Consider the following 13689-nt stretch of genomic DNA (forward strand, 5'->3'; position numbering starts at 1 on the left):
TGAGCTATGTAATATAAAAAAAACAACTATTGACAGATAAAGTGCCATAAAAGTAACTGTCGGTTAAAGTAAATGCGCCTATTCAGTAGCAGTAAATTAGGTGTACCAAACCGTACTTAAACCAAAAAATGAGCTATCTTACCATCCGCGTGAGGTAAAATAATCCAGGAAGGTTCACTCTGCCAGCCAATCACACAGCGACGTCGCACCCCGCAGTCAAAGTAAATTCCTTCAGAAAACAGCGTGTGTTGCAACTTGATGTATTTTCAGACACACATCTAATTTGAAGTAGCTTTTTATGGAAGCGGCTTGGCGCAATACTTCGATCATAAAAAATAGATGGGGGCTATGTCAAATATTGTTTCTATTTTTAGTTTTAATGAAAAACCAGGGGACCCCCAAAGTTAATTTTGGGCCTTATGGGGGTCCTGCAGTCTGTAAGAGTCCCAGAACCCCCAACCCCATCAATTCGAACACTGCCGGGTCAAAGACATTCATCATAAAACCAACATTATATGATATTTATTATATATATATATATATATATATAGGTGTGTGTGATAGTAGATATATAGATATATATGTGTGTGTGTGTGTGTGTGTGGGGTTGGAGTTGGGGGTGAGATGAGTGTTTGTATGATTGGTGGGTCTATCCTACCCACGTATGTATAGGTATGTATGTATGTATTCGTGGCATCATGCGTACACACCCACACAACAATACAGTACTATTACATACATACATGTGTAGATAGATAGAGAGACGATAGATAGATAAATAACGGCACACAACAACAAGTCTTAAACATAAAATCAATTATGACTCCCTGTGCACTATTTTTATAACCCCTTCCTCCCCCCACACTAACACCAGCCACCCACACTCAGCACACACACCGTGCATCCCTCTCACAACGCATTATCAGCTGTTCAGCCTGACCAACAACCACCACCAGACCGGACGGCGGACGGGGCGCACACACACACACACGCACACCACAAAACAATCACATACTATAAAGACATCTTTAATGAATTACCCTCTGATCACAGTACACATCGACACAGTTACTTGGTTGGGCAACCGCATCATGTCATTATGTCTTGCGGTATAACCAACTGTGTATGTCACAAGTTATCTTTGTATTATTCTATATTAATACGAAAAGATCACATAATGTTTGTTTGTCAATGTTTTCACAGCAAATTTTTCTACACATACTCAGGTCCAAGCCTGATGCAGGGCAGTTCTCCCGAGGGTTAAGGTGGTCCCTGCTGCAGTTTCCACACCAGGAAGAAAACTTACTTGTTACAGTTCACGTTGAACAGGCGACCCACATAAGCCATGCAGTGGTGCATGGAGGTATGGTGAGAGCATTTCTTTATGACCATTGATTGATTTTTGTTGTTAAAAATCATAAATATGTTTTATGTAGAATGATGAGTTAAATATTTTTATGTGGACACATATACCCCCGACACGTAGTTAATCTCTATTTTTAAGAGAAGCGCCAAAGGACATAAAGTGGAAGTTTGTAAGGGACATTGGTCCACGTTGGTACAGAGTCTCGTGGGTTATTCTGTTGGGGAGGTGACAGGGGCCTGCCGTTTCTCCAGATGGACAGTAAAAAGTCAACAGAATGCCATCAAAGACTACCTGGAGGGAGAACGGAGGATATATTGAAGCAAGGAATCTCTCTGTGTGTAGTCTATTGTATGTATGTGTGTGTGCGGCATGTCAAGACACTGTTTATCTGGATCATTCAGACTGTTTCAGTCAGCTGCTCCAGACTTTATAATATTTTTGAGCATACCTTTTGTTAAACACAACCAGTCAAAGTTTTTGAACAGTGATTAATTTTTTTTATGTTTTTAAAGAAATAATCTTCTGCTCATCAAGCCTGCAAAAACAAAAAAAAATTTATTGAATCCGAAGTACACAAAAAAAACATTCCAATTTTAAAATATTTGTATAATATTTTGCTTTTGTCTGTATTATATTTTGCTATTTAAAATAAGCAATTTTCCTATAATTTCTATTAAAATGAAATTGTATTCCTGTGATTACAAAGGTGACTTACACTCCAGTCACATGATCCTTCAGAAATCATTCTATATGCTGATTTGATGCTCAAAAAACATTTTATTATTATTATGTTAATACACTGAAGACTGTAGTAATAGAATGAAGAAATTCAGCTTTGATCACAGGAGATAAACTGCATTTTAAAATACATTCAAATAGAAAGCATTCTTTTAAATTGTAAAAATATTTCACATTACTGTTTTTGCTGTGTTTTGGATCAAATAAATGCTGGCTTGGTGAGCAGAGAGACTTTCAAAAATAATAAAACATCTTACTGTTCAAAAACTGGTGGTGTATATTATTATTATTATGATATTATTATGTATTGTATTTATTTTTTGTAAAATTGTACCTGTAATTATTTTTGGTAAAATAATAAATATAAAAATACCCAATGAAACCAATGGTGCCTTTTTCATTCAGCTTTTAAGTATGTTGGAGGAACCTGGACATGTTTTTTCATATCAAGTTGTGATGAACAAGGCCTGAAGGTTTCAATGTCATGTTCTTATCTAATCTATCAATGCAATCTTTTATTCACCTAAGTATGTGTAGCCTCTGCATATGGGGAACTGTTTGATTCTCATCATTCAAAAATGTTAACACTTTATGATAAGATTGATTAATCTTTAGAAAATTAAAATGACAATTATACCCATACCAACTTTTGACAATATTTGGCATACTTTTTACAATACCAAAAAATCTAAATTGTCCCCCTTTAAATTTGGATAGCATTTCAATTTTGCCTTGGGTAGGTCAAAATCGTTTTTTAATAAAAGTCTGAATTTATCTCATTACATAAATGAACAAGGTAATCGTTCTAAAATTTTAATTGACATTAGCCTACTTTAATCAACATTAAGCTTTTAGGGAGCTGTTATGATGACGAAATCAGCTCCGTATATTCGGACAATATTAAATATATATTAGATTTAAGTTGTGCCATTTTAGCCTAGACATCCTTTTACAAAACATAAGAAAACCCGTGATTAATAAACGAAGGACAATATTATTTTATTTGATCCCATTAAAACTTCCATAAATTGCTTCAACAATACTTCCCCCGGTTTTTCCAGTACGGGAATGGGGAAATCGACATGAGAGACGTACGTATTTGATAGATGGCGCGTGGCTTTCGGTTATCACGTCCACACTTGTATGTGGTGCCGTGGGCGTTGTGTCGTGATGGGCCGGTGACTTCTGACGTCACACCATTGGATGTGGCGGGGTTGTGGATGTCCACCGGCAGCTGCTGCAGCGAGCCCGTACTTGGGCCTCAGCAGAAGTGCAACATCGCAGGGCGCGCATGTGCGGCGCAAAGGTGGCCATTCGCTAAACAGGATGGGTAACGAGGAACACATGTGGGGGAAAAATTACATCAATAATCAGAGTAACAGATGGGTTGGGTCGAACAATTGACGAGGTGCACAATGGCACATCTGAACTAAGACCAAAGCCATGTGCTTACACCAAAACAAAAACCACAAGCACATGGCCAGCAAACCAATCACAAGCCATGCTGCTTGAACAGACACAAAACACGCAGCTAATGAGCAAACTCATAAGCCGCGTTCACACACAAGACAGCACGCAGCCAGCGAAAACCAAGCTTGCGTGCAACAAAGCACAAGACAAATATAACAAGAAATGACAACAATCCAAGACAACACGGAGACACACTGCGCCTACGCTCCCACAACAAGACAGCATGGAACGCGAGTGTCCGGTCCCCCGACACGAAACCGAAACCTCAGCAAGACATAGTGCCTTATGGATCCGAACACCACGCTCCAACATGAAACAGGACACGCAGACGAGAGCGCGCACGGCTCGAGCAGTTCCTCGAAGCCGCGCGCTCCACATGAAAACAATGACATGACGTGAGTGTCAGGGCTCTGTCACAAAACTGATCCATGAATGACACACTAGACTGAAGTGACAGAACCCCTGACAGTTATATTACTGTACTGATTGGTTTTTATATGATCTCTGTGTTTATATTTTCATTTTCAAAATCATCAGCCTTTAACACTGCTAACAGATTCATTGTTGTCAACCATAACCATAACAAGAAAGAAAGTGAGGTGCAGCTTGACAACCTCTTGGCCAACTGAAACTGCTTTCATTTCCAGTATTACCTGTATCTGCAGTAACAGCTGTTCATTTCCTGTAAGAGCTATGCAAACTCACCACTCGTTCTGACACACCCTCATCATTTAAAGCCCTGATAACATGCTGCAGTGGGCAGAGCCTCTCAATCCATAAAATCACACACAGTTCTACAGATCCTCATTACCATCATCATCATCTCCAACACACAAGACATCATCATCAGATACTTGAGAATAAAGAGAAGATGTCTGCATCTGAAGGCACAAAACAAGGTGAGAACTAAAGATGTATAAACAAAATGAAGATATAGCTCTCACTTGATACATTTAAAAATATATATTTTTTTTATTATATAAAAATATCAGAATACAAATTCAATGGCATGATAATAATTTTCATGTAAATATTTTTTCTGTTTATTAATTTTGCTACGTATACAGGTTATTATTATTTTTATTTTTAGCTGAAACAATTCTATATTTCTCTAACAGGTATAAAATTGCTTTTTTTTCTCTGCAGTGAAAAAACAGATGAAAATCGCTGAGAATTTGCATAAATACTCCTTACACTTTTCAAAGGACGTCATGAAGGCAAGTGAAGCATTAAAAAAGCACAGAAAATCTCCTCTATGGAAAGTTATGTCCTGCTCATGAGTTTTTATCATTAACTTACTTTTATAAGCTATTATCAAGACTTGCCAGCATATTTACCACACGTTAACATATTTGTTAATGTTACCTCTTTTACTATCTTAAACTTGCAGTTTACACTATGACCTACTCTAAACTACAATGCAAATAATGTTCGAAACCCACATTCACTATGGCACATCATTGCACACATACACACACACACACACACACACACACACACCACAACACACACACACACACACAACATATATATATATTATATATATTATTTGTTGTGTGCACTCGCTGCAGAGTGAAAGAGCACGAATTGTACCAGTCAATTAAATTTATTTACATCACACATTTTACAATAACAAAAATTCAATTCCAGAACCTCCAGGAAAAACATGTGCAGACACTATAAATTATGATCTATCATTTGAATTATATGGTTCCAAGCCAGGTGTAACACTTAATACTTTAAACAGTATACTGTATAGCTATGAAATACACTACACTCATAACAACAAAGGTTTCAAAACAATCTTTCTTAGAGTGAATATTACATTTTTTCCACTCTAACGCGGTCACCACAGAGCTGCATCTCTTTAAAGGGTACTTTTCTATACCTTATTTACCCCTAAGGAGAGCATATTAGTTGAGGGCCTGTCTGCAGTGGTGCTGCTGCATGCTGGTATTGCATGTTTGGTGGTTCATTATTGCCCTTTGTATCTCGGTGTTTCTTATTGTTTACATTTCTGGGACAAATTTGATGCATGTGTACTATTTAGACAAATATTTATTACTTTTACATTGAAATATGTTGAATGTTGAAATCGAGAACTGCCCCTTTAAGAATGCCGGCAGTTGAGAGAGCATTTGGTGGAGTAGCACAGTTTCCACATCCGTGATATTTAAGATTATATTCTTGTATCTATTTTATTAGTTTTAATTTATTTACAAACCGATATTAAAGGAAGGCATTTTAATCAGCAAAACTGAATATGTTATATCATTGGACACGGAGTGAGTCAAACTGAAATGATACAAAGCTCTGTTAAATGTATTTTTCTGTTTGACAGTAAATGCCCTGAGAGAATTGGGACATTACAGGATATTCCGCCATGTTTCATGTTCGAAGGGAGTGTATATGTTCCATTCAAAGGGGCATTAAGTGTGTGAAGATGTGAATTTAAATTGTATTTATTTACAGATGTAGGCTATATTATGTCACACTTCACACTTCTCTAGTAAGTTTCATCTGTGTGTGAAAACTGCAGGCAGTGGTGTAGCACAAAACCCCGAATAAATGTTCCCAAGTGAAGTAAAATCACGAGGGTTGCGAGGACTGGAATTGAGAACTGCTGGTTTAGATTTGAAAGTGAAGTGAGGTGTGCTTTGCATTTAACCCATCCAAGTGCACACACACACACACACACACACACACACACACACACACACACACACACACACACACACACACACACACACACACACATACAGACCCACACACACACACACACACACAACACACACACACACACACAGCAGTGGGCAGCCATATTACTGCAGCGGAAGTATTTTCTCTCCATGCTATATGAAACACCTCTAATACTATGGTGTCAGACTGTTTTCCTTAATCTTCTTTAAGCGTAAAGGACGAGTGTGCTTGTAATACTATGGTGTCAGACTGTTTTCCTTAATCTTCTTTAAGCATAAAGGAGTAACTGTATCTAGTCCACAGTTTCTGTTACATCCAGTTTTTCTGCGCTATTGGATATGCTTTGAGAAATTGAGATGAGTCAGAGTCCAGTATCAGCCTGCTTTACACACTCCATCCCACGCTCGGCATTGTACTTGGCAGCGAATATATTGGTCAGCATCTCAAAACAACATCTTTAGGTCTTCCATGTAACTACTATCTTATCCCAGTTGTTTAAGTTATATTTAGTTATACATTAAAACCAGTTAGTGCACTTAGCAAACAGATGTCTTTTGTCTTGTAGATCTTCAATGACCCCATTCATGGACACATGGAGCTGCACCCCCTGCTGGTGAAGATCATCGACACTCCTCAGGTTTCAGAGACTCAGACACATCAAACAGCTGGGAGGGATATACCTGGTGTATCCCGGCGCGCTTCTCACAATCGCTTTGAACACTCTCGTGGGTGAGATATTATTATATTCAAAGGTCTATTAAATTCAATTCAGATGAGAACTGATCTGAACTGAGCCTTCAATACTGTGAAATTGTGGAAAGCTGGTTGTAAACATTTAATCGACGCTCTATATCTTTTGTTTCATTTATTGATTGACTATTTAAAAATATTATTGTATTGTATAATCACTCAGTCTGCTCAGTAAAAATGCTAGATTCAGTAAGCTAATATCTTGTTTGTGTGTGTTATAGCGTGGTGGCATATTTAGCAGGTTGTCTGGTGAAGATCCTTCATGACAATCAGCCCTGAGCTCAACATTACCAAACATGATTTTCCTGGGTGTGTTTCAGATCGCTGGTCTGTGTCACGACTTGGGTGAGTAGTGCTAACGCTTATGGAAAATTATACAGCTACACAAGAGAAACCATATTAAACTAAAAAAAAAAAAAAAAAAAAAAATCTGCAACCGTTAATAGGCAATACTGGTATCTTTATCTCATATTTGTGTTGATTTGATACTTTTGTTTGAAGTGCTGTTAATTTATTTATTTATTTATTTATTTATTTATTTATTTGTGTGGATAAAAGTTATTTCAAAAGGAATGGGTCATATAGATTAAAATCATAAGGAGAAGTAACAAAGTTACACATTCATTTTCAATAAATTAAATAATGTTTATTATTATTATTATTATTATTAAAAAAAAATAATGTTTATTATTATTATTATTATTATTATTATTATTATTATTATTATTATTATTATTATTTCTTATTAACCCTTTTTTCTTTTTTTAGGTCATGGTCCAATTTCTCATTCATTTGATGGTCGGGTTATTCCTAAAGCCAAAAAAATTAAAAGATCCAAAGGTAAGTGCTTGTGTAAAATGAAATCTAATCAGAAAGATCTGTGAACATGCAAGTGTCGTACTTGTGTCATCGTTATATTTGGACAACTCAAGCTATTTGTTGGGACAGTGTATATGTGATTACACTGAACCTGAAATATAGTTGGCTAATGTAGATATGATTGAGAGTTCATTCTTTTTTCTTAGGCTTGCCTGATGACATTCCTGAAAAGTGGAAGGTGAGCAATTTTAGGGCTGCAACAACTGATTGATAACATAGAAAATTGAAAATAATCAACAGTTTCATAATCACTTACATTCACTCTTCTTATCAACAGCATGAGCAGATGTCAATTCTGATGTTCGATGACATTGTGAAGAGTCTGAAGGCTGAGAATGAAGACGTGTTGAAAGAACATGGACTGGATGATAAAGACGTCACCTTCATTAAAGAGTTAATCGAAGGAGCAACAACTTCAGAGGTACATATTGATGTGGTTAATTAACTCATCGACTTACAGTCTGTAGTGGAAAATGTTAAAGTGATTATTTTTCAGTGGACATACAAGGGCAGAGATGAAGACAAATCCTTCCTGTATGAGATTGTGGCAAATAAACAGAACGGCATCGATGTTGACAAATGGGACTATTTTGCACGGTAAATATTATTAGGTCTTTAGCAAAGATATATATATATATATTATGTGTCTAAAATGTATGTTAATATGTTTAACCTAATTTAATTATTTACGTCCCATGCCTCTAAATGACATGCTTTCTTGAGTATCAAGACAATGACAAGTCAATGAACTGAATTTATCAACTACTTTTCAGCTAAAAACATTTTTTTAATTATTATTTATTATTTTTTTTTTTTCTAATTTCACAGAGGAGCTGAAACAAAACATGTATTAATATTATTATTTTATATGTGACAACTTTAATTCAGCCGTGTCTTGTTCATTTTTTAGTGTGATAAATTATCCATCAACAAGCTGGTTTAAAGATCATCCTCTCATTTATGACTCATATTTAATGTTTATTTGACAGAGACTGTCATCACCTGGGCATCCGAAACAGTTTTGACCATCAGCGTCTGCTGAAGTTTGCTCGAGTCTGTGAAGTGAACGGAAGAAATCACATCTGCTTCAGAGACAAGGTGCCTGATTCAATCATCACACACACAAAAATAACAAAGTATTGGTAAATGAAACATTTACAAACATTATAATCATTATAGTGGCATTCATTATAAACAATATTTAGGCTATTACAAACTTCACAGCTATTTTTACTTCACTCGTGTGTGAATATCCAGGTAAAACAGCATTTTCACATGTGCACGTTTGGAAACAACACCAATGTTGCGCTGATCAACAGCCCAACAGTCAATTTAAAGCGACCCATGGAACTTTTCAATGTGCGCTTTTGCCCATGTTTTGTATGACGTAAATGTGAGATTTAATGTGAGCACTGCATTATGGGATCTCTGAAACACTGATGTTTGTGGTGTCTAACAGGAGGCTGATAATGTTTATGACATGTTTCGCACTCGATACACTCTCCATCGCCAGGCCCTATCAGCACAAGATGGGCTACATCATTGACACCATGTGAGTTTCTCTGATGCATGAAGAGGATGTGGATATAAAACAACACACCTGCAGATACCAAACAGCAGTGAATGTCATATCTGTGCTGCCATGATATTAAAATGCTGCATCACCAGTTCTTCTTTTAGGAAGATTATTCAAATTCAGCTTTGTGCCTGTGCACAAACTCAGATGTTTTTCTCTGTGTTAGGTTTGCAGAAGCGCTCATACGAGCTGATCGTGATCTTCATGAAGGAAAACCTGAAGATATGCTGAAGATTTCTGAAGCCATAAAGACAGCAGAGGACTACAGCAAACTCACAGGGTCAGGTCAGCTGAAAGATGCGCTGAAGGTGAAATATATCATATATGGTACATTTTCCCTATAGTGCATCTTCCATACTCAGTTAAACATTCTGTTTTTGGGGATTCATGGTGATGTGTCTCAAAAACATAGTATATGTAAAATAATATATTTTTATTATTAAAATAATGATTTTTATTATTTACATATGAGATGATTTGGGGAAACCCTAGTTCTAGTAATGACTCTTCTGTTCTTCTGTCAGATGAGATCTTTAAGCAGATATCGTCCTCCACTGCTGATAATCTGAAGGAAGCTCGAGACATACTGAACAAGATCGTAAGAAGAAAACTGCCAAAGTTTGTTGGAGAAGCTCGACTGACTGAGAACAGCATGTCAAAGGTAACTGAAAAAACACTGGTTTTAGTGTTTGACTGATATGACCAATATTCAAAAAACATGCCTTACCATGTGTTTAAATAATTACACTCTAAAAAATGCTGGGTTAAATATAACCCAGTGCTGGGTTAAAAAGGGACCAACCCAGCGGTTGGGTTGTTTTGACCCAGCGGTGGGTAGTCCAGGGGTCAGAAAGTAAAAGTCCTGCCATATTTTTGCTCCATCCATGAACTCAGCAGCTGATTTCACCAGAGGAGGAACCAAGTCATTCCTTTCAAGTCACAAACAAGTCTCAAGTCAAATCCCAAGTCCTCAAAGAGTTAAAGTTAATGAGATAAATAAGTGATTAATTAAATGATGATTGTGCATTAATGATGAACACATGCTGTTATTGGAAATTACAGAGGATCAGATGTTGATGTTTTATTGGTTAAAATGATGACGCCCACCATCATGGAGATCAGTGTTTGATTTAGTTGTGCTCTTGACCCTTGACTTGCTGCACTAGATCTCTCTCTCTGTAGAAATGCATGTGGTGTTTTACAATGTTGAGATATTTGCTGTTTATATGTGATGAAACAAGCCTCATGAAATGGCCTGATTTCATTTAAAATAACTTGCTTCCATTTAAATATTCAGGTTTTGCATTAAGAACTATGTGAAACTACAGAACACTGTTGCTCTAAAATATACAGTGAATTAATAGCAAAAAAAAAGTGTGTGTGTGTGTGTGTGTGTGTGTGTGTGTGTGTGTGTGTGTGTGTGTGTGTGTGTGTGTGTGTGTGTGTGTGTGTGTGTGTGTGTGTGTGTGTGTGTACATATAATACACCAAAAAAAAACTACTATACTATTTAGACACAGAGAGACATCAAGAACCAGTATACCAATCTCAACAATGGTGACAATCAACAAAATGCTTCATGATGCAATGCATGCTTGGTAACACCATAGTAAAAACTCCCATCATGCACTGCAGTATGAAAAATTATTGTCACCACTGTTGAGGATAGTATGATAAATGTTCATGGCTAAATTCCTGAGTTGATATAGCTTTTTTTTTTTTATTCAATATTGACACATTAAGGTGGCATTTGTTTAATAGTTTTTTTTTTTTTTGTAGTTATACAGTACCTGAACAATAAACCAAAGAGAGAGACCCGCTTTACGATGTTTATTTACCATGAGTTATTAGCAGAAACCACAAGTTACTCTGCTACTTCAAGCTTTTGATTCAGCAATGCACAAATGTTTGCTGTGAAACAATATTGCAATTGCTTAGAAACCAACTACTTTGAATTATTAAAAGGGTCAAGAGACCAATTAAAGCAAACCTTGACCACAGTTACGGTGCCATCTTGTGTGTGTTAAAAAAAAAAAAAAAAAAAAAAAAAAAAAAAAAGCTGTGTTATTTCATCCAAGGCTGTGGCTGAAGTCAGCTGTAGTTCTTGTGTTTCTCTTTTCTTCAGTGATGTTGATTGTTAACAGCAGGTGTTCATCACTAATGCACATTCTTCATTTAATTAGTCACTTAATTATCTCATTAACTTTAACTCTTTGAGGACTTGGGATCTGACTCGAGACTCGTTTGTGATGTGAAAGGAATGACTTGGTTCTCCTCTGGTTAAAACAGCTTGCTGAGTTCATGGGTGGAATAAACATATGGCAGGACTTTTACTTTCTGACCCCTGGACTTTATACCTCTGCCAACTGCTGGGTCAAAACAACCCAACTGTTGGGTTGAAGGAGTTAGTCCAAATATCATAACAATAATTAACCCAGCATTTTTTAGAGTCAAAACTTCAGAAAATGAACATAAAATTACAAGGAGTTAGTCCAAATATCATAACAATCATGATCTTTTAAACTCTGGTGGGCAAAACTCCATCTTTTGCACTGAGTCACAAACACAAGCCAGTAACTGCTGACTCTCTCAAATCAGGAAGAGCTGACAGAAACATGGAAGGCAGCTGTACACAAGTATGAACCTGCAGACCCGACTGTTTCTCTGAGTGCTGATGATTTCTCCATTTATGTAAGTTATGTTGTATTTCAGGGCTGATTTGCAAACTTAAACTAGATTACAGGAGTTTAGATGCAGGTTTTTGCACTGAAATAAGGTGCTGAGCTGTTTACTGAATTCACCCCTTCATCTCTGTCTTATGTCCTCATACAATATTTCATCTCTTACTCAGGTGGTTGATCTGGATCACGGCATGAAGGACAAAAACCCCATTGAAAAGGTCTATTTCTACAGCAAGAGGAAACCCAATGAAGCTTCTCCCATTAAAGATTATCAGGTACCATCGCATTTAAACCATTATATTTCAAATCATTCTTTAAGTACGAAAAATGATTTGATAAAATAGGTATGATAAATTTCATACTAAAGTGCTTTTTGTAAACAATGCTGGAGCTTAAATCAATGCAGACTATTGTTTGAATGCTGGATTGAAGTTTGTCGTGGAGCACCTTTACTCCTCACAATAGAAACTTGTCTGTCTTGTTCTGTCAGCTCTCCAGTTTCCTGCCGCAGAGGTTTAATGAAGAGCTGGTCAGAGTTTACTACAAAACTACTGATGGGAACAAAGAGGAGCTGAAGAAGAAAGTGGAGGAGGCTGAGAAGTGCTTTCAGGACTGGTGTAAATCCAAATTTGGATGCCATTAATGTGCATATGGTTTTTAATATATTATATTTAAGGTTGTGGCTGCACAATCAGTACATGTGTCTGTAATTTCACTGATGGTTTAATGAATAAACTACAGGGGCAGTTTATATAAACCTTTTCCACATTCATGTTACTAAACAAACATGCAGACAGAGAATTATAAATAAATTACAGGAGTAGTATTGATAGTATGAGATTTGCAAATGAATTAAGCACACTTTTGTTCTATAAGTGAAAGACTTGTCACTGTAAGTCATAAAGAGTGACCAGCAGAGGTCTCTGTTCTCATAATCTGGGCTTTTTTATTTTTGGTAAAGGTTTCCCTGAGTCACTTTGCACCTGTGTTTATAACTCTTTGTCTGATATTAAATGATTGTAAAAATTGAATCAATCATGCAATAATTTTAAGCAAGAAAATATACTGCAATTTTTACAAAGTGTAAGCAGCTCTCTCTAATTGCTCATTAAGTGAAAAGATTTTAACAAATGCAATCAAAGTTAAAGAGACTGAAAATACAACTTGTGCTGATTGTAGACAACACAAATGTCACTGATGTCCACTGATGCTAGTGTTTTTAGAGCTTGTTTTTCCAATGTTTGTGTTAAATCTTATGATTGACCATTTTAAAATTAAATTTCCATGCATGTAAATGACACATTTAACTACAAATACAGATTGAGCTGTAGATACTGTAAATTTTGTATAAAATAGTGAATAAAAAACCTGTGTGATGTTTCCTGAAACAGAAAGTGACACCGTGGCCTCGTTCTCACAAAATCACAACAACCACAATAAGATCTGGAAGGAAACTGATTGTTCTGTGCAAAATGAGTCTCTCATGAAATGATACATTCATAAAGCAGTTTACCATTCGAGACTATTGAA

General features: G+C 36.4%; 1 pseudogene; it reads left to right on the forward strand.

Annotated features, from left to right (window-relative positions):
* Nucleotides 1-4444: 4444 nt before the first annotated feature.
* Nucleotides 4445-12802, forward strand: LOC109075278 (annotated as a pseudogene).
* The last annotated feature ends 887 nt before the right edge of the window (nucleotides 12803-13689 follow it).

The sequence above is a fragment of the Cyprinus carpio genome, chromosome B1 (genome assembly GCF_018340385.1).
Source record: "Cyprinus carpio isolate SPL01 chromosome B1, ASM1834038v1, whole genome shotgun sequence".
NCBI classification, from domain to species: domain Eukaryota; kingdom Metazoa; phylum Chordata; class Actinopteri; order Cypriniformes; family Cyprinidae; genus Cyprinus; species Cyprinus carpio.